This window comes from Lepidothrix coronata, unplaced genomic scaffold (genome assembly GCF_001604755.1).
Source record: "Lepidothrix coronata isolate B3197 unplaced genomic scaffold, Lepidothrix_coronata-1.0 Scaffold162, whole genome shotgun sequence".
Classification (NCBI taxonomy): Eukaryota; Metazoa; Chordata; class Aves; order Passeriformes; family Pipridae; genus Lepidothrix; species Lepidothrix coronata.
The window spans coordinates 1,866,978-1,888,600 of NW_016690342.1; positions in this window are offsets into that span (position 1 = coordinate 1,866,978).

A 21,623-nucleotide genomic window follows, 5' to 3' on the forward strand; every position below is an offset into this window, starting at 1 on the left:
ACACATCTTGAATAAAGAGTTGGACATACAAAAACAGTATGAAAAGTGTCTTTTTCCCCAGAGACTCTTTCAGACATTGAGTTCAGCCTGTTGTAGGCTGGTCTCTCAAACTTTGGGGACCAATATGACCAAACCTCCACCCCTGGTAGAGGTCTACATACCCTGCCCACCTCCTGCCTGCCTGGAACACAACATCTTCCCAATCCCTCCAACCCTCCTGCTTAGAAACAGATGACTCAGTCTCAGTTTCTGAGACCAAACATGCAGGACTTGGTCTCTGCTCCAACTCCACAGCCCAGCCCCAGGAACCCTTTTCCCAACCCCAAAGACACAGGACTTTGTTTCATTTTTAGAGCCCCCAAAACAGCTCCATGAAACTTTTTTCAAGTCTGGAAAACTCAGGACTTAGTCTCCATTTTCAAGTACAGAAAACACAGGTCTTAGTCTCTGAGTTTGATGACTCTTGGTCTTAAGGCCCAAGGACACGTCTTCATTTGAGGCCCACAGCCCATGACTTGCCCTCCTTTCTTGAAGTCAGATGAGCTGGGGTTTTGCACCCTCAAAACTGCCCCCCTGAGCCCGTATCTGGAAAAAGGGTTTAGAACAGGCTTCAGTGTCCTGGCTTGCACCAGTTACTCTAGTTCCAGCCTGCCTGTCACCTTCCCCATTCCAAGGGCCGCTCAGCTTATTGGGTGCCACATAATGCCTTCATATCTGGGAACTGATGTTTCTGAAAGCAAAGCCAGAGTAAAAAAGCCAACCATAATGATCCATTTCCACATCTCGGGCAGAGCAGAAAGTTCCCTCAGGGTCATATATACTGACAGCAGCACTGGATCAGGCACTGAATGTGTCAGAGCTGCTGTGAGAGCACACAGACATGTTTGGAACTGCAATTTCACTGGAGAGCACATGGCTGGGTCCATAGGGTTCTCACAAGTAAAATACTAAGCAAGGGGAAAGATAAAAACAAAGAGAAGCCCAGCTATCTCCCTGACATCACTTTAGTGCCTCTTTTCTACAATCAGATTTATGCATAGGAGTGTGGATGTATGAAGGACACACACTGCTTCTTTCATTGTGCCTGAAGGACAGACACAAAGCCTCCTGCAACTCTTCGCTGGAACAAGTGCCAGGAGAAAAGAGAAGTCTCACGCATGAAAGCCAAGCCTCCAGCCCTAGCCAATGACAGAGGACTTCAGAGGTGAGTGAAGGCTGGGGCCTTTCCAAACTGACAAGAAGTCACCCAGCCTGGCATTGCAGCTGGTTAATCCTATGCTGGACAGACCCTTCCTTTCCCTGGAGCTGTCTGGGGGGCTGCAGGCTGCAGGGCGTCAGGAGCCAGCAGCTTCTGCTCCAGTTACTGCCTCCCAGCTGTTCGCACATATTTCTAAGGGAAAGGCATAGTTCTTTTGTAATGTCACAGTTTCATGTCTGCCACCTTGTTGTGTTAGTACTTTGTTACGTTGTAGACTAACTGGGCTGGGATTTTAACAACACCCTTCAAATTAAGATCAGAACCTTTCATTCTCGTCCCTCCTCCCTGATTCTGGGCAGTGAACTATCTCTCTTGACTTTGGAAGATCTCTTCACTGATTGTTTTGGGAAACGAAGATGTCTTGGGAGCTGGCTGTCTCTCCTAGAACTATGCAAGGAACATGAGGGAAGATACACCAAAAAGCCAGGGATTTTTGACCAAACCGACTGTCTGATTTTGCTCTATTTCTCCCAGAGAGATGACCTGCTCTCAGGTAGCAAAGGGCAGCAGCCCTGCAGGGCCCTTAATTAAGCCCCTGCTTAATTAATTAACCTTAATTAATTAACTAATTAACTAACCTGAGCAGGGTCCTCCCACTGCCATTTAAGCTCCAACTGAGGGGCCCTTCCTCTTTCCCTTGCTGTGGGTAGGTCTTTATACACCCCAGCTCCTGGAGCTGCCTGTGACCTTTCTTCTGTCTCTTGTACCCCCAGGGAGAAATTGCTTGTGAGCAATCCAGCTCCCCTGGTGGGACTGCTGGGGCCTCTGACCTGGGACTTGTTGGCCACATCCTGACAGGGGGAAGGTAGCTGCCTTGAATACAAAGTGGCCCTGACCAACCTGATTTGCAGGACTGCCCACAGGGGGGAAGTTGGAAGAGACAAAATGCTTGGCTGGTTCCATATACCTACCTTGTTAATTCTCTGTCTCCTCACTCACCTCAGGAGGGGTCCCTGGGAGCAGCCAGTCCTGGAACCTCTCTAGACCTCTCCCTGTAGTGGAGGGCAGCCAGTGGCTGAGGACACCAGCAAGCCTTAACTGCCCTGAGCAGTATTGCCTGGTACCTCACTGGGATTCCCCTCTGGGGTAGGGAAATGGGTCTAGACAGTGACAGGATTTGACAAGGGTTTGGGTGTGCTGTGCTGTGGAGAGTGTGGATGGCTGCCCTGGGCTCTGTGGAAGTAAGCCTTGGCTGTCTCAGCTCTGAGAGACTCAGTTCTAGTCTGTAACAGGCCTTAAGGGCTCTTTCCTCCATTGAGTTAAGCAGCCAGGAGCTGACCTGTGTTGTATGAACTTATGAACCTGAAGTTTTTTTGGATTAACATATACTTGCTTGTGTATCCTGTCTGTCCAAGTCCTGTATAACAATCTGCACAGTGCTCTGAAACTAGGTGCTCCATCATCTCCACGTGCTTACAGGGCATCACTGATATTCGTGAACTCACTCTGTGTTGTTGTCAGAGTGCAAGTTTTGCAAATAAGCAAACGTGAGGGGAAAAGCATCTAAATCTTTTAGCTGCACAAAATATAAAGCCCCTGACACACAGTAAAGGGATTGTGCCTTCTGTGATTCTCTAACTGGCCAAACCAACAGTCCTTTTGTGTTTCTGATGACTTGGAGCAGGACTTATGTTGCCTCTCCTTCCTCTGATTTCTCTCCAGATGGTGAAGACTTCCTCCCACCAAGAACAGGTCACAAACTTCATGACGAGTGTCCTGCACAATGTTGTGTGCTAGACTAATAGGTGTACGAGGCGTGGACAAAGACCTTGCTGGTGGAACACAGAAGTGAAATACTGCAGAAGGTAAGAGGCCCTTTTTTTTTTCCTCTTTGACTTTGGATTTTTTCTTTCTTGCTGATGAAGAGCTTTTACTGACATAGGACAGCCTGGCCACTGTTGTCAAGGGACTCTGCCTGTCAGTTTGTGGGCAACTTGCTTTAGTGAAACTGTTCCTCTGATCTCAGGTGTGTTAAGCTGACAAGATAATGGAAATTAGCCTTATTTGGCAAGTGGCCCAGGAGGAAAATTCTTCTTTTGGGAACTACTACTGCAATTCCTAGCATGGCGAATCTTGTGGTGGGAGCAGCTGGGACTTTTTGTAACAACAGCCAAGTTTGGAGAGGTTTACCTGGCCCCAGTAGCCACTGAGGTGACAACTAGTGTGTGTGACTCCAATTCATCAGCTGGGTATGGGCCTTTATAAGCATTCAGTGCTCACTTCTCTGCCTGTTTTTTTCACTGTCCTAGCACCTTATCTGAGGAGAAGGTAAAACCATATTTTTCAAAAAAGTCCTGTGTGACCTGGATTTCCCCCTCCTTTTACTAAGGCTTTGGAATAGTGTAGTTACTGAAGCTTTGGGGCAGTGAAACTTTGAAAGGTGCAACCTATCTGCAGTCCAAAAGCTCTGTCGTTTATTTCAGAATTAAGACAGGACATATGTTTTAAATGGCACAAACACAGAAGTTTTGACATCAGCAAAGCTTATGTTTGACTATGAAGATGAAATCACTTCAACTTACAAATAACTGTCATATTTTATTGGACAATTTAATATCAAGCAAAGGCTCTTGCAAAACGTTTAAGATGTAATGAAAACCAAAATTGCAGTTCTATTGTTGAAAGTAACTTGATTGGTTAAGAGGTCTATTTCTTGCTTGACTGCCCACCTGCCACTTTGTCCTTAATTAAAACCTGAATGACAGTCCTCCTTCCGAGAAGTCTCTCCACCTTTAAGACCAAAAGGTGCAAGTACTATTTAAGTATTTATGAAGGTAGTGCTTAGTGTGAGCTGTGTTTTTAGAGTTTTTGAAACAAGGGTGGGAAATACATTGTCTTATTTGCTGGACATTAGTCTTGTAGGTTTGAAATCCAAAACAAGTTAGTACTTTTTGAAGCTGGAAAGGAACATGGTTGGAAGAATCAACTATTGTGTATGTATTAAGGCAGGACAGTTCTTGCTTTAAGTCAGGCCGGTTTTCTACCTGCATTGCTGAGAGCTGTTGTGTGAAACACAGCTTGGGTAGGCACTGGTCAGAGTGCTAAATCCTGCAAAGTTTCATGAGTGTTTCCGTCGTTTGCTTGTGCTGACAACTGATCTTGAACACAGGATGTGTTGCTGCCAAAGTCTGTAGAGGCGTTGGCTGCGCTGTCCTTCCTATGAGTGAGAAATAGTGTCATGCTGAAGATCTGAACAGACATGGCCAGTAGAATGGTAAAGGAACAGCTGTAGAGACGAAAGAAATGCTATTACTGATGCTTTTCAGCATTAATAACATCCCGATCCAGTGATCTCTCATACACACCTGGAAGTAAAGTGCTGAATTCCCACACTCTCCTGGGTATGTCAGAGTGAGGGGGGATCAAGGATGCAAGTACAGAAGAGGTGAACAGGCATTTGCTTGACGTTATGCTGATCACAGGTTCCTGGCTGTCTGGCCTGCCTGTGGAATACTTTCCTGTCTGCAAAAGTGCAATATTAAGCTTTAAGTGGACAACTGATAATTTAGAGGGTAATTTATAGTGTTTTCACATCCCCTCATATAAAATGTCTTGTTTATTTTCCTGATTATTCATTTCAACTGTACATATGATTAAAAATAATGAATGTTATTAATTTTTATCATTAGTACTATCATTACGCCTACTCATATCCTTTGATATTATTGCAAAAATTGTCTTTAATAGTTTTAATAGGAGCTATTCCCCATGCTAATGAGAATATAAATCAAAGTATTAAACATGGTAGAAAGTAAAGTTTTGGGCTATATTCTGAAACTGAATCCCCTCTGTGGAGTAGATATCTTGAGGTTTTGCTCAGAAGAGTATTTATGTATGTCTCGTCCATGTACTTGCACGAGGGGGTTTAACAACTTGGCTGACATCAATTAAACTGTCTGTGGCAGTAGAGAGACAAATTCAAAGGCAGGAGAAAGAGCAGCTAGGATATTGGCAAATGCTATTCTTGCATAGGTCAGGAGGTTTTATTCCACTGGCTGCAACAAGGTGAGGTAGGCTGAGTACTCTGGGAAATCCCAACCAAAGGACTTCAGCGTGAAGTATGGGCAAGAAGCCTGAGCTCTGGTATTGAGTAGATGTCAGTCACTGAATTCCATAGGAGCATGCAATAGGATTCCCTGTGTAATTACCAGGATTCCATCTGTTAAAGCTGAGACATAGCAAAAAGGAATAAATAATCTCTCTGGTAATCTTCCAAAGGGTGTCTTCTAAACATGGTTAACCATCTCTGCCCTCTTGTTGTCCTCTGTTGCTTTGCTTTTTGTAACAGAGCAAAGCCTAGCAAGGATGTGGTGCTGGCAAGGGATCAGAAAGTCAGGCTGGCTTCCTCTGTTTTTTTGTTTTATTGGGTGTTTCACCCAATAGCAGTTAAAATGCCATTAATTTTTGCAAGGCTTTTTTTTATTATTTTTGCAGTAAATATTGAACTAAAGCTCACTTCATACAGCACAACATTCTTGCCAATATGAGCAAAAGCAATATAGCAGAAAATACTTTGGCATGTTTTCTGTGTTCCTAAAATTTCCTGTTCACAGTTGAGTTCCCTGCTTTAAGAGGATTGCAGACTATTTGCTATGGAGTCTGCTAATGAAAGGTTTTCAGATACTCAGTTAAAGCTAATTGTAGCTAGTATTGTCACAATTTTTGAGGCCAAGGATGTTGCTGTGCTGCATGGGGGAATCTGTTAGTGCATTGAATGAAGCTGCTAGAAAGCAAAAGTCAAGAAGTGCAAAGAAAACGGCATTATGCAACTAACCTAAAGCTGTGGGCTTTACAACTGGATTCTGCTGGATGCATCTCTGAGGTTTTGGCTTTCTCCTCACTCCGTGGTGAAACCATGAGAACAGCAGTGATGTAGCTGATAACTCTACAATGGTTTTGTTTCTGTAAATGGGGTGAAAGTAAAACCTGTTGAGAAACTCCTCACATGAAGCTGTTGAGTGGAGAGTTTGAAAATATTTTTTCCTTGCAGAAATTAATTAACCTGTGGATCTCACTGCTAGAGAATGCTCTGGAGGGTATTAGTAAAACTTCAGAAAGTTTTAGTCAAGTTAATGAACATGTTTAATATCTATGAATGCAGTTAATGCTCTAGATAAAACCTCTCATGGGAAGACTCACCTCTTACCTGTCAAAGTGAAAAGATGTTGCGGGGTAAAAATTTGTATTTATCCTTCCTCTAAATAATTGCTAGATAGAAGACATCAGCTAGCTGGACTTCAGTCTGATCCAGAACACATCCTCATAGCTTCCTGTTCCTAGAGTTTAAGGACAACTGGTTCCTCAGCAATTTAGGTGCTAGCCTTTAGGGTCACTGAGAAAATAGCCTGAGCCTGGTGAACTGGAGCCGGCTCCTGTCTAGAACTGGTATCAGCAGTGCTGGGAGGCAAAACACTCTTGCAGGGAGGGTGAGCAGAGCTAAGTGATTTGGCCAAGGTCATTTTGCAAGCTTGCAGCAGTCAATTTGAACCCTGGTCAGTGGTGCCCTGAGGCAACATGAGAAGTGCCCCTTGGTCCTTTCAGTCTGCAACGCCCTCTATTGGTCCATGCATGGTAAGTGCTCCCCTTACGGTGGTATAAGGCACATCGGAGGATAAATGCCTTCAAATCTACTTGGCTTCAATAATGGGCTGTAACGGAGGCAGGCTTGAAAAACTTATTTTTAATGTTAGACAACACTTCTGCATTATTAGTTCTTTTTTGAAAGAGGAGATGAAAACTATACAAGGAAATGGGGGAAATTACAGATGCGTTTTCTCTTTGCCCTCAGTAAATGAGGTCTTCGGTGTCAGTTGTCTTTCAAACTAGTTGATTGTATATAATCATGTGTCTGTCAGGGAGCATCTCCCGTTTCAATAGCAACAGCTCCCTCTGCCTGCCTTGAGTAAACGATGGGCTATTGCACATCAACAGATGATACCATTTTCTTGTTTCGTGCCTAGTGAAATTCATGCTCTCTGGGTATGTTTGCAGCTTAAATGGATTAATTTTGAGAAGGTTTTAGATTTTCTTTGTATGTTTTTAGCAGTGGCTGTAAACTTTTTGCTGTTACTTCGACTTCCAGTTTATGAATGGAATACTTGTTTAAAAAAAAAATGGGGGGGGGGGGGAGGGCTAGCAGCTTTCTAGTGCAAGAGACTATTTTCTGTTCAAAGGGAGCTTTGAACAACCCGTGAATTACTGTCACATTGAACGTGTCTCTGGAGATTTGAAAGTTTTTTACCGCTTCCAAAGTGCCGCTATTGTCTGTGTAACAAATGTGAGCTGAACTGTTCTGTTAAAAGTAAGTCATGCACACTTAAGAACATAATAGTAGTTCAGCGTTAACAATGCTGCGACATTCATTTCAGCAAACTGTTACTGTAGTACAACTGAAGCTCTAGCAAACCATTTACCTTGTGATGAAGAGCCAGCATGCGATTAAAGGCATACTATTAACATCTCCTAGCTCTCTTCTCACTCTGACATTTGTCCTGTATCAGGTTTTTTGATCATAATCTCAGCAGCAGACTTTACTACACATAGCAAGCACTTGAAGGTTTCACAAAGCTGCCTATAAAGAATACATCATATCTCATCTCCTATTTGCTGCAATACATAAAGGAGAAACAATAGCCTGGCTGAACTTTGTTTTGTATTAAAATATTTTGTCCAAGAACTTCCTGTCATTGTTAGGTTTTTTTCCAACATATGAAAATAGCTAGGGTTCCAGCTTCAAAGTACAACACAGATGATGACTTGATGCAGCTCTGCTACTAGGAAGGTGTTTGCAGTGCACTGGGATGCAGAGTTTATTCAGATGACAAGCCATAAATTCTTATTTTCTACCACAGGAAGAAAGTTTGGGAGAGTTTGTGGGAGATGTGGTCCAGCCAGAATGCACTGGATTTAGGTGGCACATACAGTCCCTTAAGCTGGCTATGGTTCCTGTGAGTTTTTGCTGGAGTCTTTCTGAATAAGTCTTTCAGTTCTAGAGTTTCAATCTGTGAGAGCTTTTCCTCTTAACACTGAGCACTCAAATGGATGGAAAAATACATTTTTCTGTTAGGTTGCTGTTGCCTCTTCATTGAATAGGAACAAGGTACTTTCATGAGTTTTCCCCAAGCATCCAGATTAAAACAAACTAACAAACAAAACCCCCAACAAAAACAAACAAAACCCAAACAAAACCACAAAAATATCCCACCATACAAACAAAAAAGCAAAGCAAACCAAAACAATAATAAAAAAATAAACAATCCAGCAATATCAGTTTGCTGCCATTGGTGAGTTGTGCTTTTGGAGTGAATTACTAAGGTTGTCTTGGCAGGTGTGGGCATGGTCAGTGGTGTAAGAAAAGTGGCAATGGATATGGAGTTGACTTTTGTGATGTGTCTCAAACAAATGTGTATGCCTACACTTCAAAAAGTCTTTTAAAAGGGCAGCCATTTGTACAGTCCTCTGGTCTTTTGTGCTTCATAACCAGGCCTGAGGGATGGGGTTTAGAGGCATGTAACTTGTGGAAGAAAAAATTAAAGCTTTGGCAGAATTCAAATGTGCTCACAAATTTTGATAGTATGTACCATTAGCTACTGAAGCTGTTTTAGCACCCTAGTCTCTCCTTGGAGATGACAGTCCCACCATGGATGCTCTTGTTGGATGTCCCCTTCTGGATTTAACTTCTATACTTCAGACTGTAATTATGCATATAAAATAAAATCCCTTTCAATTGAAAAGGCCACTTCAAATTAATTAATATTTCATGATTTTTCTTCTCCTTCAGTAAATGTTAGATTGAACAAACATTCTTGAATGAAAAACAGTAGCTACTGCGGGGTGAGAAGGAACTTAAGCTGTACAGCTCCCTGACAGTCCATTCAGCCTCAGGGTACATGGCTAAATTATTAATTTGGTCACTGCTAACTATTCAGTCAATGGCTAATGCCTGACCCTTTAAGTACCTTGGCTCTTTTCATTTCTTTGAAGCCCTCTACCCAGCTGCTGCTTGCCAGCAGGATGACTGGAGCCTGGCAGGCTGGCTGGCTGTGATCATGTCACTCAGGTCACCCAAAAGTCAATGTGGAAGGCTGATAGTCTCTTCTCCCTGTGTGGCAGCTTGAGCTGAGTCTGAATCTGGTGCTGTACCCATCAGCCAAGTCTAGTGTGATACACAGTATGTTCCATGTAGTTCTCTAACAGGGACAAAGGTATCTCAAATTGTTTCCTATAGTCAAAATACTAATTTCCCTGGAAATCTTTCTTGGATCTGTACAATTTCTTCCAGTGAAGCTATCCTTAACTCAAGCTCTGTCTGTAGAGAGCTTGTTTTGATAAAACAATGGGGAGTTTCTATACATACATAGAGCAAAAATAATCCTAACAAAGCTAATTAGAACGGGAAGCATTATGGTCCTAAAAGAATTCCGTTCCTATGAAACTTAGTCATGCTACACTCTTCTAAAACTATAATGTAAACTTGACCACAGAAAAGCAGCACATGGTGACTGCTTTTATGTAAGAAATCATCCTGCTGTCAGTGCTGTTGATAACAGACCTGTTGGTTAAAGCAGGGGGAGGTAGATGAACAGCCCCTTATTAATGACATAATGAGGGCTGTAGGATTTGGTGAACTGTTTTGTGGTTAGTTGCAGTTTTCAAAGCTATTTTGCATGTAACTAAGTCTATAGTGAGTTCTGTTCTTTTTCTCTTCACAAATAACCTCATCACCTCATTGATTGTGTGAGGCTTGGTGTTCTTTTGAGAGCAAAGAGCAGATGTCATAGGGAGACAGATACTTTGCTGGTGTGTACCAGTTAGGTGAATCTAGCTAGATAAATTGGAAATATGAGTCTAGGATACAACAATGTTCCCTATGCTGTACTACTACACCAGAAGTCTGGCATCTCCTTCCTGTTGTGTTGGCATTGCTTGCATGAGCACCCGCTTGATTTCAAAGCCAGCTGGCTGCAGGGAATCCTCTGATCTGCCCTTTGGGATTACTGTTCTCAGATCACAGCCTTGATGCCTGCAAAATCTGGAGAGTCAGCCAAGAGGCATTGAAGTCTGTGTGCTTGGGCTGTGGGTGCCTGAGATAGTCTTTAAAGCCCAGGGGGAACATTTCCAAATTTAACTGGTACTTTGGATCTCTCATGAAGTATTTGAGTAACTGTAGCTGTACTGTTTATGTTTGGTTGGAAAGAAGATTGGGTTTGTTTTTCAGGTCAGTGAAAACTATATAGCTGTTCCAAGGGGAAGTGAATGTAATTCCCAGCTAGTTTGGTACTCAGCATTTTGAGGGCCATTTCTGTTGGCTACAGTGACAAAGGGTCATAAGGTCCTTCCCATGTGTCTTGAACTTGTGTTGTAGGAATTAAATCCTCCATGTATGCAGGCAATCCAGGAACAGAAGCGGCTTGGGCTGTGCATCTTCTGTCTGAAGAATGGAGGGGAGAAATGGTTCCCTCATGCTCATTTGATGGTGAGCGTAAGGGAGCCAGGGTGAATCCATCTGTTCCTTAGAAAAGACTTTTGCAATGAATGAGGACCAAGGGAACCAGAAGGAAAAGGAAATATGTCTAGGAATGACATGTAAGCTGGCCTTTAAAAGCATCTCCTGGCTGGTGCCACCAGCACCCACCTTTGTGGCACAAAGGTGGCAAGCAGCTATCCAGGCTTGTCAGCTGCTGCAGCTAGCAGGGAGGAACTGGGCTAGAGTGCAGCCTGTCCATCTTTCACCTTTGGGAAAAGCCTGATTTTTGACTTCCAGCCCTATATAACAGGGTTCCCCCCCCAGAGCTGAGGCACCATGTGTAGCACAAACATCAAATGAAGTTTAAACCGAAGGAAAAGCCTTGACCAGTCTCTGGTTACTCCATGAGTGCTGCTGTTGCCCCTGGCTTGCTGTCTACTCATCCGCACCTACAGGGTTGTAAGCTGTAAAGAAATCATGTTTAGTTTGAGCCAAAAAACACATCTAGCCTTTCTGTGTACAGAGGGCTTTATGAAGGCCATGAATTGAGCTCTTGTGCCAACCTTTTTGTGATTTACTTCTCGTTTCTCTTTCTCCAGCAATTCCTCCTCTGAATTGCCATCTGCCAGCTCTTTTAACAGGGAACTCTGTGTTGCAGATTTTCTATTAGTACAAGTCTTGATGCTTTTGTGCAGGAAAACTGGACCACTGTGGAGGCCTGTCACTGCCTCTATGTATTGCTATAGCTACTGGCATCATGCTGAAGGGTTACTACTTGGTCTTTGGAGGAGAAAGAATAATTTGGTCCAAATAGTCTGCAGCACTGGGTGTAACCTAATTTCTCAGACAGCAAGGATATTCAAGGTGTGAGAGAGACTGTGAGACCAAGCACAAATTATTTGGTTTTACTATCAATTTTGCAGTTTAGGTCTGTGAGGGGTTCATTTATTCATAGGCCTTCTTTTATCAGTTCTGAGTATGTTTTTAACTGCTTTCACTTTAATGCTGTGAAAAAGGATTAGGCACTAAAACCAGCTGCAGAGATGCTTCTTCTGATCACTTGTTGTAACTTGAGTTTACTGCTCTGGTCAGACCTGCAGAATGCTGATACAATAGACTAACGTAGTTTTGTGTCACTTTTCAGCACCAACACTATAAACTGCTCAGGATGATTTTGATTAGTAGTGATGGAGTTACGACACACGTGCAGCCTTCATGTGTATGTCTTTCAAAATAGTCAAGGTGACTATGTCACACTATCAGCATTAAAAATTCTTCATAATTCTACTCTTGAAAGCAACCAGCATCTCCTTCTGTACAGAAGAGTGAGGGAAGCTTCTTCTGTTGAAACTCAGCCAGGTACTGTTTCTGTTTTGGAGCTGTGATGCATTGATTGTAAATACAAGATAGCAGTTTCTACTGCTTGTGGGTTGAGCTATGGCAGAAAAGAAAAGACAGGGCTATGCAAAGCAGGAATTACAGGGAAGGATTAATTTGCCCATCCATGGAGCAAGTAATGGTTTAAGCTCCCTCTGATAGGAGTGGGTTATCTGTGAGAGACACTTGGTTTCTTTAAAATAATTAGCTTAGCCTAGATGCCTGACTTTTAGCCATTTAGTGTTGGGTAAGATGATCCTCTTCTGCACATCTATATTAAGAAACAAGCTGTTGATTTTTTCCCACATTTTCCATTCTTAATAATTACAGGATTTCAAAGGATATTCTAGCAAAAGTAGAAATCAGTGTGGGATGTTTCCACTCATCTATATCTTCCTAACTTCAAAGCTCACCTTGCAGATAAAAGTCTGAGAATATTGGTGAGTTCTGGATTGTGCTACACTCCAAGAAAATACTGAATGTCCATATATTTGAATAGTGAAATGCAAGACAAACATTATTAAATAATGACGGGTGCCTTCACAAGGTAAACCTCAGGGAAAATATATTGCATTCCCTGAATGTCAATAAACCCCACTTTATACATGATGGTTTGAGGAATCAATAAAACCTTGCTCTTTTTCTGACAGGTGGTATCTCATTTAGTGCATGTCTACGAAGGGCCTTTTTTATCTCCTGAGGTCTCTGAACTCCACTTTGTCCCTAGTTTCCTTGTACACACCTGGTTTGAGTTAATGAGTTAATATGATGCTGTCTAAATGTGAGTCTCTCAGATTCACTTCACAAAAGATAGATTGTTTCTTAGGAAGCTGTGTTCAGCTAGGAGAAAGAACTGCAATCTAGAGGTGGTATTTGCAGTTAGGCACCCTAGTACCATAGAAAATTGGAGCACCAATCAATTGGCTGCATCTATCCCATCTTTAAAATTAGGAGCTTTTAGAAACATCTTTGGAAAGTAAGAAAGAATAGAAAAAATTCAGGCTGTCTCCATCTCTTGAAAAGGTTTGTTTATTCAAAGTCTATCCTAGAAATCCAGCAAAAATAAAATGATTGTAAATAAGAAGGGGACCTATGAAGGCTTCTGCTAACATTGGTGAGCTTGATGCTGTGTCCTTAAAATGAGCATGAGGAGCTTGAGGTCTCCAGTTTTAAAATCAGTTTTAATAGGGCACAATAGATAGACTGGACGCATTCAATGCTATAAATAGTAAAAGATTAGGTTGGTGGTTGAGGAAGATTAAATGAAGCACTGTAGATAAATAAGGCCATACTAAAGGTGAGTTTCATTTCTTGGGTTTGAGGTGGGGTTTCTGGCTGTTTTTTCTTCTCCCAGTTAACACTGTTTCATTCTTGTGCAATAAAACTGAAGCTGAATCAGGACCTTGCTAGGTCTCCAAGATCAGCCAAGAACTGTAAGTTGTGGCTGGCTGTCCAGGGTTTTCCATACCAATTTTCACATTATTCTCCCTTTATCATCACAGTTAAAACGCTTTTCACATTCTAAGGCAGAGGAAACTTTGTGGGGCTCAGGTTTTAATGCATAATTCAGTCTTCAAAGTCCAAAACAAGCATGCGGAAATCAAAGGCTTGACATGAAGTAAGTTATTTGATTCTGCAAATAGCAATGCAGTGGTTCTTCCACTGAAGAGGATGTACTGCCTTTAGGATTTACAGCAATCAAGGCAGTCACTTGCTGGATATTGATAATTTAACTACTGCCTCTCTGGAAAAAGTAATTCACTAACTGCTGCATAACAGCCTTCTCAGGAGTTGCTCCCCAGCTGCCTACTTGCTTTCCTTGGAGTTTTTTGCTTTCAGTTTTACATATATTAGTATATATTATTTTTCTTTTGCATAAGATTTCCAACAGCAAGTGAAATTCTTGTGCTGGAAAGCAGCATTTCCACTTTAAATAGTCACAAATCCACTTTTTGTGAGGAGGCAAAGGCAGGAGCATGGCACTATACACATAGCTAGACCACTGAGCAGACATCTTCCTATTCTTGCTGAGTAAGACTGGATGGGAATGGAGAGGCAACGTGGGGCTGACAGCTAGGCAGATCCCTGTAACTAGGGCCTGGGTTTTATACATTAAAGTCTGAGAATTTCCATCCTCAACAGAATTTTTATCTATATCTATCTATATTATTTATCTATCTATCTATATCTCTCTATATCTGTTATTATATCTATAATGTCATTCCACAGGTTCAGGTGTAAGTGGTGGCCCTGCAGCATACAAGTTTATAACTCAAATAGGAATTGACTTTTGTAACTTTGCTGTTTAGTCTGCAAGTCCAGCTGATACTGGCCCTAAAGGGCCAGTTTGGCATTTCTTGAATATATTGTACTGTCTCCAACAGTAACTGTTCTTCTAGGGGCACTGTGGGGCTTAAGTGAAACTGTGGCATTCTGTTTTCTTAGTGTACTTCTCCTCCCACTGCCAGCAGGTCAAAGGACCAGGGACCTGGTCCTTCCCCCCAGGACCTTCCTTCCCCCCAGGAAGGGGGGTAGGCTCCTGAAAAAAAAAATCTACTTATTGCAAAATATTCCATGGTGTGGAAACTATATTTGTTTAGCAATCATCTCTTACCCGACGTGTGTATGTTGATTGCCATAGGTGTCCCCAGCTGATAGGCAGCAGCTATTCCATGCCACATCTTCAACCTCCTATTTCTGGGAGGAATAGATACCTGGACCCAGTAGAAAATAGACAGGATCCAGGCACTGCAGCAGTAGGGAGCACTGGACTAAGTCTTGCAAAGAATAGGCAAGTTTTGCAGGTGTGAGGTACATCCAGTAAAGCAGGAAATACCTCCATAAAAGCCTTGTGGACTGGCTAAGGTGCCACGTTTAAAAGGGTACCATGCATAAAAGGGCCCCGTGTTCCTACCTGAGACTGACATGTACCTTTGGTGTCCTGCCTGGTCTGTGGAGAGATGGGAGAGATGTGCTCATGCTGATAGTCAGAAGTTCCTCTCCTGTTTGAGGCAGGTGAATTCATAGCTCAATTCATAGAGAAACACGCTAAGGTGGAGTCCTCAGTCAGTTATAAATCATTTATGCTTTCTCAGTCCTGTGCTTCCCAGACCTCAATAATTTCATTGTTCCACCTGAACAGGAGTTTTACCTTGTTAAATTCAGGGAGTGCCACTGGTGGCAGCAGTCTTTTATCCTGTCCTTCTCATTTTCTGACAGACCCATAATGAATGATTAATCTCAGTGTGTTGCAAAGGGCTCAACTACCTGTTTCTTTTGCCTGTAATAAAATATATGCTGTTTGACTGATTGTGCAGCATCTGTATTGGGATTTTTTTTTTCCATTTAATCTGTTTTATATTGTGAACCTACTTAAAAAGCTCTTCTATAACTCTGGAAAATGTATTTTTCCCCTATTGTCCCTCTTTATTTCTAATGAACTGATTTCACTATTTTTAATGCACATCAGTGTGGGGGCCTTTACCACTTATGCTAACACTCAAGTTTATTGATTCTAAATATACATTTCACTAGTCTTCATGATTATTGTCAAAAATCAAACCACACAGATACACCTCTCATCTACAAGCACAGGCTTTTATGGAGATATCACATTACAAATCAAATCTCCCCTCAATTCATGGTCTAGAGCAGATCCACCATGGGTGTAAATTGCTGCAGCTCCATGGGGCTATTCAAATGGTCACCAACAGAGGCTGTGTACTTCCAGAGTGGCACATTTTCTGATATGGCTGTATATTGGAATCATGTTAGCACATAAATAGTTCAAGAGCATGGAAACACTAAGTCCATTTCTTTTTTTTTTTAAGTTGTTTTAAAAAATTTTCTTTCAGTGTTCTTTTTTTGTTGAAATCCTGAAATCACAGTAAGATGGAAAATGAGTTGTACAGAGACATCTTCATAGGAGGCTCAGTTGCTGTTAGACCAAGAGCAGGTATCTTGATTTACTAATTTATCAATCACTTCAAAATAACCTTGTAATTTTATGTTGTAAATTCAATACTTGCTGTTTAATATTGCATAAACTATATTGCTGGTTCTCAGGACTAAACATACCATACTAGCTGTATCCAATATATACTTGCTTGGATAGTTTGAAAGTCTAGTGGATTTCTTGCAGCAATTTAACAAAATCATTGCTGACTGACTTGCTGCAGTATGGTTTGTCACAGTTTAACTCTTTAGGTAACTAGGGCTTTACAAGTGGCCCTGAAAAGCCCAATGACTATATAAACATAATTCTGCAACTTGCCTGAATCTCATGTCCTCAGGAAAGGAGGCAAAACCAAAAGAGATTTTCAACTTGCTGGCTTACCTCCCTGGTGCAGTGACTCACCAGTGTGTTATTTTGCTTTTCTACCTTCTTGAAATGCTGCCTCATAAGCTGGTGGTATTTTAGGCCAGGGATATGTTTAGTGATGGTGGTGTGAACTTTTGTTCATAGGAACTCACCTGCTGCCTGTGTAACTACCCTTGGCATTAGCGATGATTTTTAGAAACCTGCAGCTGATGAAATGCTGAGCTAATGTACATTTTTCCATCACTTATGTTCAGATAGTACAGATGACCTCAGAGGTATCTACTCATTTTATGGGCACCCTACCTTTGAAGTCATTAGTGCTTAATTTTCACTGCTGCTTGCACTCAACAACGTTAGCAGTGGCTTCATGAATTACTAATGTGGTGCTTAAAGGTGAAAAGTAAAGACCTCATCAAAATCTGGATATTTGCATATACACTGCAGATAATTAAGTATCTGAGAGGCAATGCTTTTTTCTTCTCTCCCCCTTTGCTGTCAGGATATTCAATAAGAGAGTCCATTTAATATCTTCTGCTACTGAGGATTAACCTTTGTTTAATGCTGTCCGGTCTTATATGGTATATCATATGCTGCATTAACCCTCATTCACACAGCAGTTTCTTGGGTTCCATTGTGTTTACACTGGCAAGCTCCAAGAGGTAATTACAGAGCTCCTTTGAAAGACATCAAGTGCAGCAGATGAAGTCCTTTCCTGTAAATCAGAAATCGCATATACAGTTCAGTTTAAGAACTCAGGGAGTTCATCTTTTTCTTTTCCCTCTGAAATTCTTCTCCATCAAATCAAAAGCAGTTCTTCAAAGCATTGAAGTGTATACTTAGCATTACACTCTTGAATTCAATAAGACACTTCTGCCTTTACTAAGCAAGCGTGTATTTAAACAAAGCACTTAAACACATGCTCAATTATTATTGAGAGAAAAGGTATGGTGTATATATTCTGTTCACATTTAAAAAGAGGAATTTTTATCTCTAGTATATATGATCTCTTTAAAACAAGAAACATGCTTCTAACTTTAGTAATGGGGTTTTTTTCTTTTTCAATTGCATTTCAATTCAGTGTAGATAAAAATGATCTTCTGAGTCAACAGTTTAAATGCCTATTTTGCCCAATGCCTTTTGAAATCCACTTCAGACATATAGCTTCTTCAAAATAAATAATTGTGCCAGAAGCTATGTTCATCAGGAAACTGGTTTTAGTATCACCTGCATAAACCAAATCACAGATGTTTCAATCAAGGATGATTTTATATTTTTTTTAAGAAAGGCTTTGAATTGCCTGCTCTGCAGTATCGCGTGCTTGCTTGTAATTTAGTGCCTTATCCAGTGGAGTGCCACAGGGATTAGTATCTTCTGGAATATAGAAATGATTAGAAGATTAAAAATCCATATACAATTCCCTGATATTTAAAGAATGGCAGAAACTTTGGGAAAAATGTTTAAATTGTTACAATTCTTATAATCATGTTCTAGACAATTTTTCTGAAGTCTATTTTACTCTGGGGTTTTTTGTTGGCTTTTTCGTCTCCCCAGAATAACGAATTACACTTTGGGTTATGTGGGTTTTTTGAAGTTTCTTAGTTTATTAAGAAGGACTGACACTCTGGTGTGCATGAGCACTACACAAAGCATTACTTGCAAGAGGAACTGGCAGGGATTTTAACTCTTGCCCATCTGAGCTGATTGCGTTAGGGATAGAACTGTGATTTCTCCATCTTCCCAGTGACAGGTAACATAACACACATGGCATGACACTTTCAAAAGGGGTCATTCTGTTCTAGCTGTAATGGTGGAACATAGCAATCAGTTGACTTGAAGGGATTAGAGAGGACAAAGTCGATGAGCAGTGTCAATGTAATTAAACCATTTCTTGTTTTAAATTGACCTCACACTGTCTGGTTTGGCAGGGCCAATATACAACTCTGCAGCTTTTTCTGTTGGTGCCTTGTGTCACAGACCAAGACAAGCCTGTGCTCTCTGCTACTGGAGCACAAACATGTGGTGAGGCAGAGGCCTTTTGTTCACCTGAAAGGGACGTGATGATGATGATGATGATCATCATCATCATGGCTAGGCTTCCGAACAAAGATTTGGGGAGGGCTCTACCCACGTTTGTTACAAGCGCGCTGGTGACTAAAAAGGCCAGTACGAGACAGGCACGTCCGGTTGCAAAAGGCACAGCAGAAAGACTCCTTAGATGGTACATTCTGCAAGGCACGATTCTTTCTGCATTGTCTTTTCTCCTCAAGAGTGATCCTGCGTGTGTTCTCAAAAGCATCAGCAACATTATAGATAGTGTGTCTCCAGACCTCCCGAGTGGAGGCCAGAGTAGACCAGTTATGATGATCAATATGGCCAAGGCTGAGATGTTGTTTCAGGGCATCCTTGAATCTTCTCTTCAGGGCTCCTCTCATGTGGCAGCCGATTGCAAGCTCACCATAAAGCAAGATCTTAGGGAGGCGGTGGTCCTTCATCCTTGAGACGTGCCCTGCCCAGTGCAGCTGTGTTTTCAGCAACATGGCCTCAATACTTGTGACTGCTGCTTGTTCTAGAACAGATGTATTGATCAAATAATCTGACCAGTGGATGTTTAGGATTGTATGGAGACAGCGTTGATGGAAATGTTCTAGGAGTCGCAGGTGGTGGCAGTAGATGACCCATGATTCAGATCCATATAAGAGAGTAGACAGCACAATGGCTCTGTAAACACTGATCTTTGTACTTTTCTTCAGGTGTTTATTTCGCCAAACTCTTTTGTGGAGTTTTCCAAAAGCACTGTATGCCTTTGCTAACCTGTTGTCTATCTCTCCGTCAATCTTACCGTCCGAGGAGATGAGGCTACCTAGGTAATTAAACTGCTGGACTGATTTGAGCTCTGATTCGCCAATGGTGATATGGGGATGATGGAAGACTTCCTGAGGTGCTGGTTGATAGAGAACTTCTGTCTTCTTTAAGCTGACTTCCAGCCCAAAGAGCTCAGCAGTCTCTGTGAAGCAGGATGTTAAATGCTCCAGAGCTGCTTCTGTGTGGGCAACAAGGGCGGCGTCATCAGCATAGAGCAGCTCCTGGACAAGATGGTTTAAGGTCTTAGTGTGGGCCTTCAGTCACCTGAGGTTGAAAAGGCTTCCATCAGTACGATATCGAATGTAGAGACCGTCCTGATCATCGAGGTCTGCCATGGCCCTTTGGAGCATCATGATGAAAAAGACTGTGAATAGAATTGGAGCGAGAACACAGCCTTGTTTCACACCATTCTTTATTAGAAAGGGCTCAGAAAGTGCATTGCCATATCTGACTTGTTAACACAGCAACTGCAGCATGTGAAAAAATCAGATTGAGGACACGTCAGTTGATTCTAGGGCCATTAACCATTTCTATGGTGTGTGAATGAGTAGACTTATGCTTTGAGAAGGCAAGAGTGGGTATTGTTGCCAGAACCCTCCAAGAAATTGGTGAATAGCAGTCTGTTTGGTTTGTCATAGACCAGCCAAAGGACTGGAGGTCCAGGACACTTTCTACAGACGATGCCACTCTGCCTGTACTACTGCTAATATTAGTCAGCAGTTTTCCACTCTGTGGATATCCAAAGGTTTTCCAGTCATTGCAAACCTATTTGTAAGGTCCAAGTGCAGATAACTATGTAGACTTTGTGGACACTATAGTCACCATTCATGGGTTATAGTGTCATGGTGAAAATAACTTTTTAGTAATAAGAGCAATGCATTCTGAGTGAAACTGATTGTTCAAAGCTTCACTGGAAACTGGTCCTGACCTGTGTTTATTTGTAACAGGTGCTAGAGAGAAAATTCTCATATACAGGTACATGCATGTTCACCTGACTAAACTTGTTGATACAGAGACTGAATGATATGGTCCTGACTCTGGAACAGTGACGTTCAGACTTGATCATAGAGTAATTCAGGGACATTGGTTGCCAGCATTGAATAGACATCATGCTTCATTTGGAAGTGCTTCTAATTCATCTAGCTGTGTCTAAATTGTGAGCAAGAGCCATAGTGGCCTTGAATGTCTTTTTAGCTAGTTAAAACACTAGCCTGACAATAAAGCCTGCTGTAGATCTGCAACAGCCACTCATGGAGGAACAAATGGAATGATACCAAGAGTGTCAACTCCATCAAATGCAGAGGTACGCACGTCCATACATAGCTGCACCTCATGCCAACAGTAACAGAGGTCTGTTGTTCTTCCAGAGATATATGGGCATTTTCTTTTTTTTTTTTATTGTAAGACACACAAATACCAGTTTGCATTACAGATAAGTGATATTACTGAAGGAAATAGTTGTCTGGAAATACTTCATACTTACGTAGAAATTGTCATAACAACTTCATAGTTAAATGAATGTTTATCTATCAATTTTCCTCCTCCCAATCTGCATAGAGGTTTCTAAACTACCCTCTTGTTTGAAGCAGAAAGAATGAATTACTCTTCTCTTAATATGGGGATGCAGGTCTGTGTTTGGCAAGACTTTCTTTTGTGATACATGAAAATATCAAGGCGATTCAATCTTATGAAAGGATTAAGTTTGGAAAATAGCAGTTAGCTATGCTTTCCTTTCACATTCTCATATTCCCCAGGATATCTCTTAATTGCAGATGCAGACATGACCTATCACCTCTTTGTAGGAGGCTGAAAGATCTTCAATCACCACTGTATCTGTACCTCTTACAACATCTTTGGAAAGCAAAACAGTGCCATTATCCTGAATCATTTGTCCAGGATCACAGAAGAGGTGAGTGGTGAAGCAGGACTTGAACCCAAGCCAGCATTCTAATCTCTCATCACTGCCTCTGTTTAAATGACTTTGGGGACTGATAGCAAAACCTTTGGAGTGCTGCTTTGCTGTGCAGGATCTTTCTGTTGTACAGCGTGCAAACCACCTACTTCTGTACAATATCCCAAAACCTAAAATGTTCTTGATTGTAATCTGTGGTTGTTGGAAGCACTGAAATCAATTCATTGTAAACACCTGTTCAACGGTAAGCAGGTGCTTAAATGCAGTGTTGCACAGGAGTGAGTGGTGGCAAAAACTGCCAGGTTCTGGTGTGTTTAGCAGCAAGAAATCTAAAAATCAGGAAGGATATACATTTTACTAGTTTGTATATGTGGCTGTGTTGCAGTACCAGGGAATGTGTTAAGTCATGCTCAACAAGCTGTTCAGC